This window comes from Bubalus bubalis, chromosome 15, assembly GCF_019923935.1.
Source record: "Bubalus bubalis isolate 160015118507 breed Murrah chromosome 15, NDDB_SH_1, whole genome shotgun sequence".
NCBI classification, from domain to species: Eukaryota; Metazoa; Chordata; class Mammalia; order Artiodactyla; family Bovidae; genus Bubalus; species Bubalus bubalis.
In genome coordinates this window covers 31,336,342-31,354,471 of record NC_059171.1, presented here as the reverse complement: position 1 = coordinate 31,354,471, position 18,130 = coordinate 31,336,342, and the positions used below count along the sequence as shown (strand labels likewise).

Sequence of the window (18,130 nt, the reverse complement as noted above, 5' to 3'; positions counted from 1 at the left end):
TGAGCTCACTCAGAGGCCATCTGAAATAGAAAAGCTGAACAAGTAACTCAGGTTCAAACAAAGCTCTGTGTGAGCCTGACTTCACCCTCGAGTATGTCTAACTTTTAAACTTGCACTAGTTGATGCTACGCTATTTATCGAATGGATGTGTTAGTCACTTAGTTGTGTCTGACTCTTTGCGACCCCATGGGCTGTAGCCCACCAGGTTCCTCTGTCCATAGGATTCTTCAGGCAAGAATACTTGAGTGGGTTGCCATTCCCTTCTCCATGAAGTCTTTCCCACCCAGAAATTGAACCCATTTCTCCTGCACTGTAGACAGATTCTTTACCCTCAGAGCTATCAGGGAAGCCCATTGATTGAATGTGGCTTGATTTTCTCTTACCAGCGAGTTACTGAAAGATTTACTAGAGATTCTTACTGCCAAGATAATTGGAAGGGGAATATATACATATGCCTCGGTTTTATCTAATTCCTTCCCCTTGCAACAATCTGCCATCTGACTATGATAAGTGGACATCAAATAAATTTCCATTTTTTTCATAGTCAATAGCTAAAATCATGACAAAGCTTTATTTTACTCTAGTAAAATCAAGATAGCCATGGAAACATTTCCTACAATCTACTATAAGAAAACACAAGAAAGAAGAAAGAGATTGTGATCTCATGCTTTCATTTTGCTACTGGAATTAATGCATGGAGTTGGCTGCCAATGAATATAACTGCCATTAGTAGCTATTAGAAATTTTTTTCTCTGCAAAATATTCTATGGAGGAACTACATAAGTTAGAAGGCATACAATGAATAGCACAAAGTAATTTGGGGAATTTTGATTAGTGAATTGGGAAAGGGAGAATTTGGAATTAATTATTAATGAAGAAAACCTAATATAATATTCAAAAATGATTGAAACTCTGATGATAAAACAATCTTTTCAATTTTTTCCAGACCCTTGACTGGCCTTTCTAATTTACACAAAAACCCCAAGCTCTCAAAGCTGACCCAAGCAGAATAGGCATACGCTTATCATTACTACTAAGAACTTCCTATAATTTTTTTTGGCCTTCAAGGTTTGCAAATATATATAATCAGTAATCCTTATAGACAAGTTGTAAAGCAATATGGAAAGTAATTAAATAGATTTACTGTGAGTTACCAAGATATTTGAATATCACAAAAGCAGAAAGTGTCTATATTGATTCCAAATTTATATCTGGCCATGAGATTTTTAAACCTCTTTCTAAAACAAATCAAGGATCTCTGAATTGAGCTAAATGCATATTTTGTGACCCCAAAGAGGTCCTAGTGAATTCTGAGTAAGGGTCTTCAGATCAAAGTTTTCTGTTAAGAAAAGAATTTCAGAAAAGAAAAAAGTTGTTTGAAAACCCTGTATTGTGAAAATATAACTGCAAGACCTAGATGCTTTGTTGGAGGAATAAAGCAAAGAAAAAAAGAGCTGGATCATGAATATATGTTCATTTTAAAAAGTATTGCCTGAGAAACATTAAATATTAATTCTAGATTTCAAACTAAAAATGTGCCTACACTATTCAGTCAGATACCAAAATGAGACCTTGAAAAAATTAAATATTTATATATATATATATATAAATAAAAGTGTTCATAAAAGAATTTAAAGTTTATCCCTGAATCTGCCATTTGAACACTACAACACCAGAATGTTGTCAACATGGCATAAATTTACATCCTTGAAAGGAATCATGACTTGAAAAAACACAAGAAATTCTTTGGTAATAGAACAATTCAGCACAGATAAAGTTTTTCTGTGCTATTGTTATTGTTAATTTAAAAACCTCTAAAACATTTATAAGGGATTTTAAATTATGATTCATAATAATTTATTTATTCATTCAACTATAATTTATTAAGAATTCTACAAGCTAGCAATCCAAAAGCTAGAAGAAATAAAGTTCCTGTCTTTTTAAAGTTTGAATTCTAGTTGGGATAAAACAGAAATAGAGAAAAAAAAATTAGTGCTTAAGAACATGTTAGTGAGAAATTACATGAAGAAAGTAAATAAAATTATATGAGAGGAAGTTTCTTGTATAGGCTACTTTAGAAATCATCTAAATGTGCTTTCCATGGCAGGGATGGTGTGAAATATACAGACGCTATAACAAAAATAAATTTGATTGGAAATTTTAAGAGCAATTTCAGTGAAGTACTGCATTTACAGCATTGATATAATTGTTCAAGTTAGCCTAGACTTCAGAGTACAAAAAGGTAAGTTTTTTTTTTTCTTGTTATATAACTTAAGTTATAATTGGAACTTTACTGAACTAAGAGTAAGAAGATCTATGTTCTAGTTATTAACTTATTATTCATTATCTCTTAATGAATTAATTTTTCATTTATTCAGTATAAATTTATTAAATGCTCTCTAAGTACCATAAAGCTTTGAATGGAAATACTGTGTGTAAAGGAAGATCCCCTGGAGGAGAGCATGGCAACCCACTCCATTCTTCTTGCCTGGAGGATCCCATGGACAGAAGAGCATGGCAGGCTGCAGTCCGAGCATCACAAAGAGTCGAACACAACTGAAGCAACTTAGCACAAGCACATAAAGTCTTTATCTTTTTAATTTCCTTATAGAACTTATAACAATTTAGATTAGAAATCAAGGACTACATCTGTGATTTTGCCCAATATATAACTAACATTGTCATACGGTAGATACTTGGTAAATATTTACAAAAATAATAATGAAAGAAGGAGGGAGGGAAGGAGAGAAGAAAAAAGGAAAGGAAGAAAAGAAGGCAGGACAAGAGGGAAAGAGGAAGGATGAAAAGAAGGCTAGAGATAAAGGAAGGCAAAGAATGAAGAAAGAAAGGGAGGGAGGGGAACTGGGAGGTAAGACAGACAGAAGGAATTTAACAAATATTTATGGAGTGTCTACTGTTAGTGATTCAGTGAGAAAGAATCCACCTGCCAGTGCAGGAGATGCAGAAGACGTGGGTTTTATTCCTGGGTCAGGAAGATCCCCTGGAATAGGAAATGGCAATCCATTTTAATATTCTTGCCTGGAAAATTCCATGGACAGAGGACCTAGTGGGCAGCAGCCCATGGGGTCACAAAGAGCTGGACACAACTGAGCAATAGCATGCACACGCTGTTTGTCTAACCCTGTCAGAGAAACTGTTTCTGTGATCAAAACAAAAAACAACAAAAACCTGACCAGTTTAATGAAAGTAAATGGACATTTAAGGAGTTGAATACCTATTGGTATGAAGGAGAAAAACACAAATGAGAGCCAATAATCCAGTTTAGGAAAAGAATCAGAGAATCAGAGATGGGAGAGGTAATGCTGGATTCTGTCACAACTGCATGTTTTTACACAAGTTGTAAGTCTTTTACATGAAGGTATAAGAAGTTATATGCCAAGTTATAAAACTTTTTGACGAAGCTGAAGCGAACATTTCTAATTGCCTACTAGATCTTCACTAGGGTCCATTCCATAATAATATAAAGTCAATGTGTCCAAATTGATTTCCTCATTTCCTATTCTCTATATCACAGGTCCCCAACCCCTGGGCCTCGGACTGGTACTAGTCTATGGCCTGTTAGGAACTCGGCCATGCAGCAAGAGGTGACCAGCAGGTGGCTGAGCTCTCCATCACCTGCATTACTACCTGAACCACACACCGCAAACTGGTTCATGGAAAAACTGTCTCTCACAAAACCAGTCCCTGGCACCAAAAAAGGTTGGAGACCGCTTCTCTAGATCACGATTTCTTCTTTTATGAATCATGTGATCATTCATCCCATGAATCCCTTGAAAATGAGAGAGCCTTCCTCTCCCTTATCCATTCTATTCAAGGGGTTTCTAAATGGTATCCATTTTTCTTCCTAAATATGTCACAAATCCTTTCTATTCTTTCATTTTTGCTCTACTTTGGTTCAGACCCACTTTATTCCTTTGCTAATTATGAGAACTTAACTAGGATTCCCTACTCCTGTTATTGGGGCTTTCATCCTACAGCATAATATGAAATTTTGAACATCTAGATACAAGGGTGTCATCTCCTTGACTGAAATACTTTAGTGACTCTCCTTTAATAAAGATAAACTTAGCATAAATGAAATTTCCTTCATGATTTGATCCATAAATACCTTTCCTACCTCACATTTCCAATGCTCCAGTCATACACAAGTGCTTGAATTTCCCAAGTATATCCTCTTTTTGTCATTTCCATAATTGTGCATGTGGTGTTTATTCTTTCTGAGATGCCTATATCTCTTTGTGAATCTAACTTCTCATCTTTCGCTTTTCCCAAACTCCTCTTGGATAATATTACTCAGTCTAAGAATCCATGTTTATCTCTCCATAGAGCTTTTAACACAATTCTGTGTGGTGGGTAAACCATTTTGTCTTCTCTAATTAATTCTGAACGCTTAGGGAACAATAAGTCTTGTCTGATTCACTTATGACCATAAGTGGTACATAGTAACCCTAACAAATACTGAATAAATCAGTGTAGAAATTAATAAATAAAGCATAAACAGTTCTTTATCTCATTCATAACATGTTTTCAGTAGATATGTTTATTACTAAGTTACTTTCCAATGATCAAACTTCCTATCTTTATTTAAAAAGAAAAAAAAAATATATGCCAGAATCTTATATCTAAGAGGGAATTCATTGTTACTGTTTCTACAGAGAACATGTGTGCATACATGATCACCTGCCTATAGATTTATTATTTGTGATATTTAGCTTTCTTATTAAGAGAAATCAGGATTAAAAAAGAAAGATATGGAAATATAAAGTTGTACTGCTAATGCAAATTAGCATGCCAATGAATGGTTACCTCTGACAACTAGAATTTTAAAAATTCCAATATATGTGAATAAAACATTTTAAATAATGTTTAAAGCATTTAAACTAAAATTTTTCTTCTTGCCATTTTCTTTTCTTAAGAGAAATCAAAAGTTTATTGTAAGTTTTGAACAAGTAAATGTCACATATCATTTACCATCGAGAATATGCATCATTTACCATTCGGCATATACATGTACAATGGAAATTTAGTTAGGGCAGATTTTTAGAAAATAATGAATGTTAACATCAGCAAGACAAATCTATCAGTACAAATCAGCATCTTTTTTAAAAGGAAAAATAAATAAATAAACAGTCCTAAAAAGAAAACAACAGCATCAATGACAACAAAATTCTGGGACTGACAGTTTAAATCTAGTAATACTCTTTAAATCTTGATTAATTAAAAAATTATAAAAATAATTCAGGAGATGCTATTGGTACATAAGCTAGAACTAAACATTGGGTAAGACAAACTATTCTATTATGAAACATGATCAATGAGGACAAAATAAACAGCACTCTGTATATAAACCCTAATTATGAGAGGAAAAAATTCTCAGACACAGTGTAGCAAACAGATGCATCTTTATGAAGGGAAATATGAGACATCTTCACATCAGTAATCACTGCCTACTCCCTTGGTGCCCCAAGGTTGAATCTGTGAACATGCTGCTGGGAAAAGGAAACCAATTATATATTTAAAACCTGAATTTAATACTTCAGTGTTTCTGTTTGGCCTTGTAACTTTATTAATAACACTTGATAGACAATATTAGAAACTTTTTCTCAATGCTCTTACTAAGGCTTATATCATATTGTAGTGAAATTGCTCATTTTCCTATTGTTCTCCATCTTTTACAATGTTAAGTTTCTGAGCATAGAGAGGTTTTTTTGGTTGTTGTTTGTTTGTTTTGTTTTTTAGCATCTGTAATATCTAGAATTGCCCAAATTCATAGTACATGTTCATGATCTTCCATTCCTGTTGAATACAGTACCAGTGCTTTTAGCCAAAGACCACTAGGAACATACCCAGAGTTAAACAACTTGTTTTATGACTCATGGTAGCCAGGACAAACACCCCTCAAAATGGAATAACAAGGCATCTCAGTAAGAGGGTCTTATAAAAGAAATGGATTATAGGATTTGATCCTGTATTAGGTAGCTTTGGGACAAGTCTAAGGAAGAAAGGTTTTGTTCTATGTTTGATGCAATCAGGAAGTAGGGATAATGTTATGATTGAGCATTTTAATACAATTTTTCTAAGTGAAGGGAAGGCTAAACAGAGGCCAAATCTGTAATCCATAAAGCAGTTGCAGTGAACTTCTCAGCCCAGCTTAACCCCCAGCTAAACACCTGGACATGACAAACTTAAGCAAGACTTATAGAAGAACCATCCAGTCAACCCACAGATTTGAGAGAAAATAAAATGATTGTTCTTTGTGATTACTGTTATGTAGCAATAAATATTTGTACTATTCTAGAATAAAAGTTCATAAAATACTTTAGTAGGAGTCTAGTCAACCACAAGGAAGTTATATTACCTGAAAGTTAGAATGATGAAAAAGACATGCATGCAACTAAGTCACATCTGTCCTGTCCAACTTGTTACCATCCTATGGAATACAACCCACCAGGTTTCTTTGTCCATGGGATTCTGCAGGTAAGAATCCTGGAGTGGGTTGCCATGCCCTCCTCCAGGGGATCTTCACCAACCCAGGGATTGAACCCACGACTCTTGTGTCTCCTGCATTAGCATGCAGGTTCTGTACCACTAGCACCACTTGGGAAGCTCCCAAAAAGGATATAGAAAATTATATTACTTCTATTATGAATAATGAGTAATTATGCAAGTTCTCAACAGTTATTTTTCTGCTACTTAATTCTAAGGAATATTAAGCAGGAAAACTTAATGGATAACTTCAACTTCCATTTGTGCCCAAGAGATATTTTACAGCAAACATGGTAGTAATGTCCATCTGACTCTTCTATGTAATTCTCAATATGAGTATAATGTTAAATAAAAATAAAGAATTCTTAAAGAAACTAAGTAATGTGTATTGCATGAACAACCTTATGACCTAACTTTACCTAAGAAAGCAGGGTAGAAGTCTTACATTCTACACTGGGCAGATGAATAACAGATCATTTGCAGCAATAGTTTTGGATGGAGATATCTGTATAGGTGACTGAAGGCAAGATAAGGTAATGATCATCCTATAACAGGTGATAGCTTTGACATTCGAATAGGAAGGTCAGAAAGGACTGGCAGCATTGTTCTTCAACCAGAAAAAGCACCTCAACTTTCGAAAAAAGGTATACCTTCAAAGATACATGCAAATATAGCTAGAAATGTCCTTAAGAAGGCCATTTGGATATACCATGGCACTTAAGTTTTAGTTATTTAAAAAGCCAGAGTCCCAAATTATAGATATATTACAGACACTATTTTTTCCCAGAATTGCATTTGGTTGGATTCTTCTTCAAAGACTGTGTTACAAATTTCACTCTAATTTGGTTACAGAGAAACTTCACATATAATTTTGTGGAAGATTCAATCTCAAGGAACATAATCTCCAGTGTACTATTTAAGTGCTCTATTCAGTTCAGTTCAGTTCAGCCGCTCAGTTGTGTTCAACTTTCTGCGACCCAATGGACTGCAGCATGCCAGGCTTTCCTGTCCATCACCAACTCCCAGAGTTTACTCAAACTCATGTCCATTGAGTCGGTGATGCCATCCAGCCATCGTATCCTCCATCATCCCTTCTCCTCCAGCCTTCAATCTTTCCCAGCATCAGGGTCTTTTCAAATGAGTCAGCTCTTCACATCAAGTGGCCAAAGTACTGGAGTTTCAGCTTCAACATCAGTCCTTCCAAAGAATATTCAGGACTGATTTCCTTTAGGATGGACTGGTTGAATCTCCTTGCAATCCAAGGGACTCACAAGAGTCTTCTTCAACACCACAGTTCAAAAGCATCAATTATTCACTGCTTGGCTTCCTTTATAGTCTGACTCTCACATCCATATATGACCACTGGGAAAACTATATCCTTGACTAGATGAACCTTTGTTGGCAAAGTACTGTCTCTGCTTTTTTTTCTTTTTTAATTTTATTTTATTTTTAAACTTTACAATATTGTATTGGTTTTGCCAAATATCAAAATGAATCTGCCACAGGTATACATGTGTTCCCCATCCTGTCTCTGTCTCTGCTTAAAACAACCATAGACAACCTATGCTGTCTAGGTTGGTCATAACTTTCCTTCCAAGGAGTAAGTGTCTTTTAATTTCATGGCTGCAGTCAACATCTGCAGTGATTTTGGAGCCCCAAAACATAAAGTCTGCCACTGTTTTGGCTGTTTCCCCATTTATTTGCCATGAAATGATGGCACCAGAAGCTATGATCTTAGTTTTCTGAATGTTGAGCTTTAAGACAACTTTTTAACTCTCCTCTTTCACTTTCATCAAGAGGCTCTTTAGTTCTTCTCTTTCTGCCATAAGGGTGGTGTCATCTGCATATCTGAGATTATCGATATTTCTCTTGGCAATCTTAATTCCAGTTTGTGCTTCATCCAGCCCAGCGTTTCTCATGATGTACTCTGCATATAAGTTAAATAAACAGGGTGACAATATAAAGCCTTGACGTACTCCTTTCCCTATTTGGAACCAGTCTGTTGTTCCATGTCCAGTTCTAACTGTGGCTTCCTGACCTGCATACAGATTTATCAAGAGGCAGGTCAGGTGTTCTGGTAGTCCCATCTCTTGAAGAATTTTCCACAGTTTATTGTGATCCACATAATCAAAGGCTTTGGCCTAGTCAATAACGCAGAATCAGATGTTTTCTGGAACTCTTTCTTTTTTGATGATCCAGCGGATATTGGCAATTTGATCTTTGGTTCCTCTGTGTTTTCTAAAACCAGCTTGAACATCTGGAAGTTCATGGTTCATTTATTGTTGAAGCCTGGCTTGTAAAATTTTCAGCATTACGTTACCAGCATGTGAGATGAGTGCAATTGTGCGGTAGTTTGAGCATTCTTTGACATTGCCTCTCTTTGGGACTGGAGTGAAAACTGAACTTTTCCAGTCCTGTGGCCACTGCTGAGTTTTCCAAATATGCTGGCATATTGAGTGCAGCACTTTCACAGCATCATCTTTTAGCACTTTCATACATGATCATCATCATCATTATCATCATCCTTTAGCTCAACTGGAATTCCGTCACCTCCACTAGCTTTGTTCACAGTGATGCTTCCTAAGGCCTACTTGACCTCACATTCTTGGATGTCTGGCTCTAGTTGAGTAATCACACCATCGTGATTATCTGGGTCATGAAGATCTTTTTTGTACAGTTCTTCTGTGTATTCTTGACACCTCTTAATATCTTTTGCTTCTGTTAGGTCCATACCATTTCTGTCCTTTACTGAGCCCATCGTTGCATGAAATGTTCCCTTGGTATCTCTAATTTTCTTGAAAAGATCTCTAGTCTTTCCCATTCTATTGTTTTCCTCTATTTCTTTGCACTGATCACTGAGGAAGGCTTTCTTATCTCTCCTTGCTATTCTTTGGAACTCTGCATTCAGATGGGTATATCTTTCCTTTTCTCCTTTGCTTTTCGCTTCTCTTCTTTTCACAGCTATTTGTAAGGCCTCCTCAGACAGTCATCTTGCTTTTTAGCATTTCTTCTTCTTGGGGATGGTCTTAATCCCTGTCTCCTGAACAATGTCATGAACCTCTGTCCATATATCGGATCTAATCCCTTAAATCTATTTCTCACTTCCACTGTAAAATAGTAAGTGATTTGATTGAGGTCATACCTGAATCGTCCAATGGTTTTCCGTACTGTCTTCAATTTAAGTCTGAATTTGGCAATAAGGAGTTCATGATCTGAGCTACAGTCAGTTCCTGGTCTTGTTTTTTGCTGACTGTATAGAGCTTCTCCATCTTTGGCTGCAAAGAATATAATCAATCTGATGTGCTCTATTACTTAGCAGTAATCATTCTTATTTTGGTAACGATATTCTAAATGTGATCAATAACACTATGAATGTAATTATTTCTGAAACTTCTTTTCAATGGTAGTTAGAACTTGGAGCCAATTATCTACAGAATAGACTTCAAGGAAGCCAAAAGCCTGGAAAAGCAAACAAATTCGCACCTGGGAAATGGACCTTTGTTTCACCTAGTCCCCCAATAAATTTCAAGGAATGTACTTGAGTTGTTGAAAGTTATGTGCTTTTGGTTGGCAAGCAGGGGTAACACTTAGAATCTAGGAACATATCTTAAATGCATAAAAATGGCAGACCATGTTCTACATAAAGGGTAGTGGGCTACTACTCTATTCAGGGGTGGCACTGGGCACTACTGAAAGGGATTTGAAAATCAGAAAGGCTTGTCATTTTGACTGAGACTACTATTGTATCTCTGGCTTTGAGTAGCAATTTTGTGTACATCAAAGGACTTACATCTTTTGGTTGTCTGGCCATCTTTCTGTCACCATCCTTACAATGGAAGCCCTAGGGACTGATGCCTAAAGTAAATTTAATATTAATATAAAGCATCACATTCTGGTTTACTGACTTTTGGGGATATTGGGGGAAAAAAAGGCCTGGAAAGATATGATTCCAGAAAAACAAATGATCATATTTTTAACCATTCTTGCACCAGAAAACAAAGGCTCTGTAGTTGGAAAACTGGGAAGAACAGTTGTAAAAGTGTGTTCTCTTCCCTTCTTTTCCCTTCCCTTCCCTCTGGGCTCTTTGGCCAACTGGTTAAAAAAAAAAAAAAGCACCTAGAATCCAAAGTAAGCAAAATGTGTAATTTCCCTGTGGCTTCTATTGGTTCAATAGAAGAGGCACCTGAGGTTTAACAAAAGGGAAAGAAATGGAAAACCACAAGGTTAGATGTCTGGCTGGCAAGGAAGCTAATACTAAAACTGTGGTCCATGTGGCTGGAAGGAAGACAACTCTAATGGTGCTGCTGTGAATGGCTGAGGTCCTTGGGCCTTGCAAGCCCAGGCTAGCAGGTAGCAACTTTTGAGGCATGCATTTGCAAATGGCTGAAGTATTTGATATGGGAAAGGTTAAGAAAGGAGCTGAAAAGTGTTTTCTCTTATATTGATGCAGTTCTAACTGCAAGGAGGATAAAAAGAGGATAAGGGGGTCAGATCACAAAAAGAAGACAAAACAAGTTAAAGCTTTGTTATCACTTTTAATTGTGAGTAGATGTGTGAGCTAATCTTGCTGCTTTAACAGACAGGCTGAAATGAGAGCAGCGACCTTGGAGCACTGTGATTTGTGCAAGCTAATTGGGTTACAAATAATGGTATTCAGAAGTCTGAGTATTAGAAATAATTTTCTAATTAAAACAGGTAGCCTCCAAGTACAAATGTGAAAGTACTTAATAAAGACAGAAAACTTTAATTGTTAAGAGTAGGCAAAGACTATTGTGTTTTGAAACTTCTGATTAAAATCTAGTGCATAATAGGTATGGGATCTGGTCAGGAATAAGATGTTTTTCAACTACGGCATTGTTGCCATTCTGAGTACTATATTTCATTATAGTTCAGAACCATCCCACTCATTAGAGAACAATTAGGATCTCTGCCCCTTCCCCGGAAAAAGGGCATTATCCTAAGAGTCCACAGTTATTGAACAAAAACATTTCCACATAACTGAAGAAACAAAAATAAGCTAGAGTCATAGCACCTAAATGTAAATTTAATAAATATACACTGAAAATTTTTGATCTGTCCAAGATTCCTAGTATATGGAATTAATATGATCTTGTAATCATGTTGATATATATTTCTGACAAAATTTTGGTGAGGGGGAAATGACTTCTCTGGGCTGAAGCTAACTGGGGATGTGGTGGGAAGTAGGAGAGGAAGGATTGACCAAGCATATGAATACTTTCTCAGTTCACAAGTCTTAATTCTAAACGATTTCTTTCTGTTTTTATAGATTTTAAAAATATGGTTTAAAATTACTATATCTATACTAGGAAAGATCCATGTGCATAAATGCATATACTTTCTTTCAATATAAGACTATTCAAATTTAGGTGAAATGTCTCAAAAATGAACTGAGTGGGAGCTGACAAAAGTGTCTCTCTGTAAACCCAGGTGAGAAGAGTTGAAGAGCGACATGAGAGAAAATGCAGACTTGCTACAAATGCTGACCAAGCGCTTGAAAGAGGTCATCAGCTATGTCTCATTCCTAATGGAGTTTAAGAGTGCCTTCTATGCAAGAAGTTAGTACATTTAACGGAAGTGACTCCATTTTCACCCCTATGACAACACAAATACTTTCTGGTAAAGTAAGTTTCCTGAGAGAGTGAAGATACTAATTTGATAAGCAAAACACAAGACTTTGGTATTACAAGCCATCAAGCAGATAGTGAATGTGAAGTAGCTAATTCATGGGAGGTTTTTGTAGTGTAAATGTGTAACTCCATGCACTGACTGTGTCCACACCAAGGGCAAAATAAGACAACAACCAATGACTTTTGAAACTTGGCAAAACCATAACTACATTCTCTTCACCAGTTTGCCTGGATAATGTCCTGTGTTCCTTCTCTGATGAAGTCATGCAACTGGCTCCCACAGAATGCAAAGTCAAGCATGCAGAGATGGCATGCCTTAATTTATGCAAAATGCTGAAAATTTGCAATTGATCTCATAAAAATAACTTACTGAATATGTTGATTTTATGTGTATGTTAAAACGTTGAAGAAGAGTCTAAATGTACATACAAAGACTTTGAGACATATGCAAACGGAACATGAACATAAATAAGACAACTTTATTGGTGCTCTTTGTGAATTAAATCTCATGAAATATCATAGTAATGTAAAAATGTAGATTTAAGTCATTATTCCACTTAAAATTTGGAGTATTGTTTTAAAATCTTTAATGTTCCTGCATATTAATTTAATTGTAATTTCTAGCATTCTAATTTTTGTTTTAGTTAGACAAGTTAAGAAATATATTTATATTCTTAAAGGTTCTTAGCAAAAATTTGAGTTTAATATTAAGGTTACCTAAGATAAAAATTAAGTAATAACATAAGTGAAAATGAAGAAGAAAGATAAAGCAGTTTTAAACTCAGCTTCAAAGCCTTTTATTTGTCTTCATTGTCCCTTTTTCTGGCTGTTAATTATTAACTATAGGTGATTATAATTGAGATACTAAATATTATATATTTAGAAGTGTGAAATAAATGGAAAATTATTGATGTAAATACGTCTTCCGAAAAGGGTCATTTTTCTGTTCTCTCACTTTAGAACTTGTTGTGCCACTTTGCTCTTTTTTATTTTATAACCATGACTAAGTAGTTTAAGTACTTGTGTTAATACTGCTTGTAATTTAATTTCATAGGTATGTACATATATGAAATACATACACACATATATATGTGGCATAAATATCTTGAATTGCAAAATTGAATTATTAAGGCATCAGTCTTCCAAACTCAAGTTGTAACGTCAACACAATCTCAATCAAAATTCCAGAAAGCTCTTTTGAAGATATTGACAAAATTATTCTAAAGTTTATGTGAAAGGAAAAAGATCTAGAATGGCCAACACAATACTAAGACAAACAAAGACAGAAAACCCACATTACTCAATTGCAATACTTACTATTAAGCAACAGTAATCAAAACAGCATATATTGGCAAAAGAAGAGACACATATATCAATGCAACAAGATACCGAGCTGAGAAATAGATTCCCACAAATTTTATAAGTTGATGTTTTACAAATGAAAAAAGGTTACTCAATAAAGAAAAGATAGTCCTTTCAATAAATGGTACTGGAACAATTGGATTTCTTGTGCAAAAATATAAACCAACTCAGAAATGTTGTATTTTTTATAAAAATCAATTTAAAATTGACCACAAATCTAAATGTAAGCACAAAATGATAAAACTTCTAGAAGATAACAAAGAAGGAAACCTAAATGACCTTGGCTCTGATGGCATAGATAAGTAAAACCCATGTATTAAAAATACATTAAGTTGTACCTTATTAAAATTTAAAACTTCTGTTCTGTGAAAGGCCCTGTTAGGAGAATTAAAACACAATACAAAGGCTCAGAGAAAATATTTGTAAAACTCATATATGATAAAGGATTTGTATAAAAAATATAAAAATAATACTAAAATTTAAAAATAAGAAACTAACAATCTGATTAAATCTCCAGGTTATCTTTCTGACCCAGGGATTGAACCCACCTTGGCATTAGCAGGCAGGTTCTTTACCACTAGTTCCACCAGGGAAGCCCCTAAATATCCAAAGAAAAGATCAAAAAGACCAAACCAAAGAAAATATACAGATGATGAATAAATACATAAGAAGAAGTTCAGCATTATATCTATATATACATATGGAACTGCAAATTAAAACAGTGAGTACCACAACACAACTAATATGAATGGACAAAATTCTAAAAACTAACAGTATCAATACCAGACTACCTGACCTGCCTCTTGAGAAACCTGTATGCAGGTCAGGAAGCAATAGTTAGAACTGGACATGGAACAACAGACTGGTTCCAATAGGAAAAGGAGTACGTCAAGGCTGTATGTTGTCACCCTGCTTATTTAACTTATATGCAGAGCACATCATGAGAAACACTGGGCTGGAAGAAGCACAAGCTGGAATCAAGACTGCTGGGAGAAATATCAATAACCTCAGATATGCAGATGACACTACCCTTATGGCGGTAAGTGAAAAGGAACAAAAATGCCTCTTGATGAAAGTGAAAGAGGAGAGTGAAAAAGCTGGCTTAGAGCTCAACATTCAGAAAACTAAGATTATGGCATCCGGTCCCACCACTTCATGGCAAATAGAGGGGGAAAGAGTGGAAACAATGGCTGACTTTATTTTTTTGGGCTCCAAAATCACTGCAGATGGTGATTGCAGCCATGAAATGAAAAGACGCTTACTCCTTGGAAGGAAAGTTATGACCAAGCTAGACAGCATATTTAAAAGCAGAGACATTACTTTGCCAACAAAGGTCCATCTAGTCAAGGCTATGGTTTTTCCAGTGGTCATGTATGGATGTGAGAGTTGGACTATAAAGAAAGCTGAGCACCAAAGAATTGATGCTTTTGAACTGTAGTGTTGGAGAAAACTCTTGAGAGTTGCTTGGACTGCAAGGAGATCCAACCAGTCCATCCTAAAAGAGATCAATCCTGGGTGTTCATTGGAAGGACTGATGTTGAAGCTGAAACTCCAATACTTTGGCTAACTGATGCGAAGAGCTGACTCATTTGAAAAGACCCTGATGCTGGGAAACATTGAAGGCAGTAGGAGAAGGGGACGATAGAGGATGAGATGGTTGGATGGCATCACCGACACAATGGACATGTGTTTGGGTGGACTCCAGGAGTTAGTGATGGACAGGGAGGCCTGACGTGCTGTGGTTCATGGTGTCACAAAGAGTAGGACACAACTGAGCAACTGAACTGAACTGAACAGTATCAATTGCTGATGAGAATATAGATCAAAGAATACTCATTCATTGCTGATAGTAATGCAAAACTGTTAATTTGGAAGATAATTTAACATTTTGTTACAAAGCCAAACATAGTCTTAGCATAATGATCCAACAATTATGCTAAAAGGTATTTGCTTAACAAATTTGAAAACTTTTGTAGAAGTTTTATTTAAAATCACTAACAACTAAAAGTTTAAAAGGTCATTCAACAGATGAATTAATAAGCAAATGCTGGAACATCTATGCACATATACAATGGAACACCATTAAACTATAATAAGAGATGAGCTGTCAAACACTAAAAAATTAATGAATCTTAAATACACGTAGCTAAGTAAAGTAAATCAGTCTGAAAGTCTACATACTGTATAATTACCAATTGCATGTCATTTCAAATTCACTGATAGCTCAGTTGGTAAAGAATCCATCTGTGATGCAGGAGACCCCAGTTGGATTCCTGGGTCAGGAAGATCTGCTGGAGAAGAGATAGGCTACCCATTCCAGTATCCTATGGCTTCCCTTGTGGCTCAGCTGGTAAAGAATCTGTCTGCAATGTGGGCTACCTGGGTTCAATCCCAGGGTTGGGAAGATTTCCTGAAGAAGGTAAAGGCTACCTACTCTAGTATTTGGACATGGAGAATTCCATGGACTGTATAGTCCATGGGGTCACAAAGAGTCAGACAAGACTGAGTGACTTTCACTTTCACTTTCATAGTAATGGTTCAAAAGTTTAGCAGTTTCCAGGGGACCAGGGGAGAGCTTGGGGACCAGGGGCTATGATTGAATGGAGATTTTCAGTGGTAAAACTATTCTGTACAATACAGTGATGACACTGTGCAGTTTTCAAAAGCCATAGAAAATTACAGCACAAGGAATGAACCTTTATGTGTACAAAAGAAGAAAATCATTTAAGAAGTCAGAAGAATTCCAGAATGGAATGCAAAATTTAACAAAGCGATAGAACTCTATTACAAATACACAAAATAATCAGAGCTCTTGAAGAAATAGCTGATTTTAAAATTGGGGAAGGAAGTATGTAAGATGAGTTTAGAACACATTATAGGATCAGAAAGTAAAGAAGTGTTCAAAAAAGAAAAAAAAAAAGGCACATGAAGAAAATTTGTCCAAGGAGACATGGTAGCCAATTTAAAGAACTCTAAGTGGTCAAATCTGAAACAATTTCAGCAACAAAATAAATAAAGTAGCATTGGATTTATAATCTAAATATGAAATAAATACCCCTGAGTCCATCAGTTCAGTTCAGTTCAGTTCAGTCGCTCAGTCATGTCTGACTCTTGGCGACCCCATGAATTGCAGCATGCCAGGCCTCCCTGTCCATCACCAACTCCCGGAGTTCACCCAGACTCACGTCCATCGAGTCAGTGATGCCATCCAGCCATCTCATCCTCTGTCGTCCCCATCTCCTCCTGCCCTCAATCCCTCCCAGCATCAGAATCTTTTCCAATGAGTCAACTCTTCACATGAGGTGGCCAAAGTACTAGAGTTTCAGCTTTAGCATCATTCCTTCCAAAGAAATCCCAGGGATGATCTCCTTCAGAATGGACTGGTTGGATCTCCTTGCAGTCCAAGGGACTCTCAAGAGTCTTCTCCAACACCACAGTTCAAAAGCATCAATTCTTCGATGCTCACCCTTCTTCATAGTCCAACTCTCACATCCATACATGACCACAGGAAAAACCATAGCCTTGACTAGATGAACCTTTGTTGGCAAAGTAATGTCTCTGCTTTTGAATATGCTATCTAGGTTGGTCATAAATTTCCTTCCCTGAGTCCATACTGACATAAATAAGTAACTGAATATATTTAAAATATATAAAAAATAAGGAAGAACAGACAAATCTATCCACAGGAGAATATAAAAATAATTTATGTCAATATTAATACTGCTTTCAAGGGGTGGGTGGAATGCATGTAGTGATTTCTTCCAAAATATACAGTATGGAAAGAGGGGGAGAAAGAGTACTTTTATAGTATAGAAACCTATTATCAAGTTTATCATCAAAAATGATGTCATGTTAACAATACGTACCTTTGCAACAAGATGATTAAAATGGAACTTTATTTCTGTAGTCTTCCTACCAAGACACATATATTCAGTCTAATCAAAAGAAAAACAGACACAGTATCAATTGAGGGGTATTCTACAAAATATCTGATCAGTACTTCTCCAGATCGTCAAGATCATTAAAAATAAAGGGAGTCTTGAGAAACCATCATAAACAAGGAGAGCCTAAGGGACACACAATGACTAAACATGATCTGGCATCCTTGGTAAAATACCAAACATAAAGGAACATACATTTGGTTAAAAACTAAAGGAATCTCAGTGAAATAAGGACTCCTGTGGCAGATTCATTTTGATATTTGGCAAAACTAATACAATTATGTAAAGTTTAAAAATAAAATAAAATAAAATAAAAATTCATAATGATACATTAATACTATTTTCTTAATTTTTACAAATATAACATATCCTAAAAGTTACGGGGAAAAATCTCTGCACTATACTTGCAACTTTCCCATAAATCTAAAACTGTTCTAAAATTTAAAAGTTCATCTTAAAAATAGATCAGTTTTTAAAAGGTATTTTTATTATTCCATGAAACATTTTTCAGACACTGTTAATGTATATGACAAGTAATAGCAATCTGAGACACACAGGATTCTAGAAATACTTCATATTATACGTTTGATCATTTCACAATGAATATGAAGCATAATGAATTGAATTGGAAGAAGCATGCTATAAAGACACTCAGTTATGTATTTCACAGTA

The 18,130-nt window shown here is 35.6% G+C and overlaps 1 long non-coding RNA gene across 3 annotated transcripts in view; it reads right to left on the bottom strand.

Moving 5' to 3' along the window:
- Positions 1-18,130, bottom strand: part of LOC123329452 — a 60,613-nt gene that overhangs the window by 28,698 nt on the left and 13,785 nt on the right. Inside the window, exons 2-3 of one of the 3 annotated variants that reach the window (XR_006544895.1) lie at positions 17,384-17,452; positions 4,834-5,510 (exon numbers count right to left, since the gene is read on the bottom strand). This is a non-coding gene — a long non-coding RNA (uncharacterized LOC123329452). Of the gene's footprint in view, positions 1-4,833; positions 5,511-17,383; positions 17,453-18,130 lie in introns of those variants that run through there. The other 2 variants (XR_006544894.1, XR_006544896.1) reach the window with 2 other exon arrangements.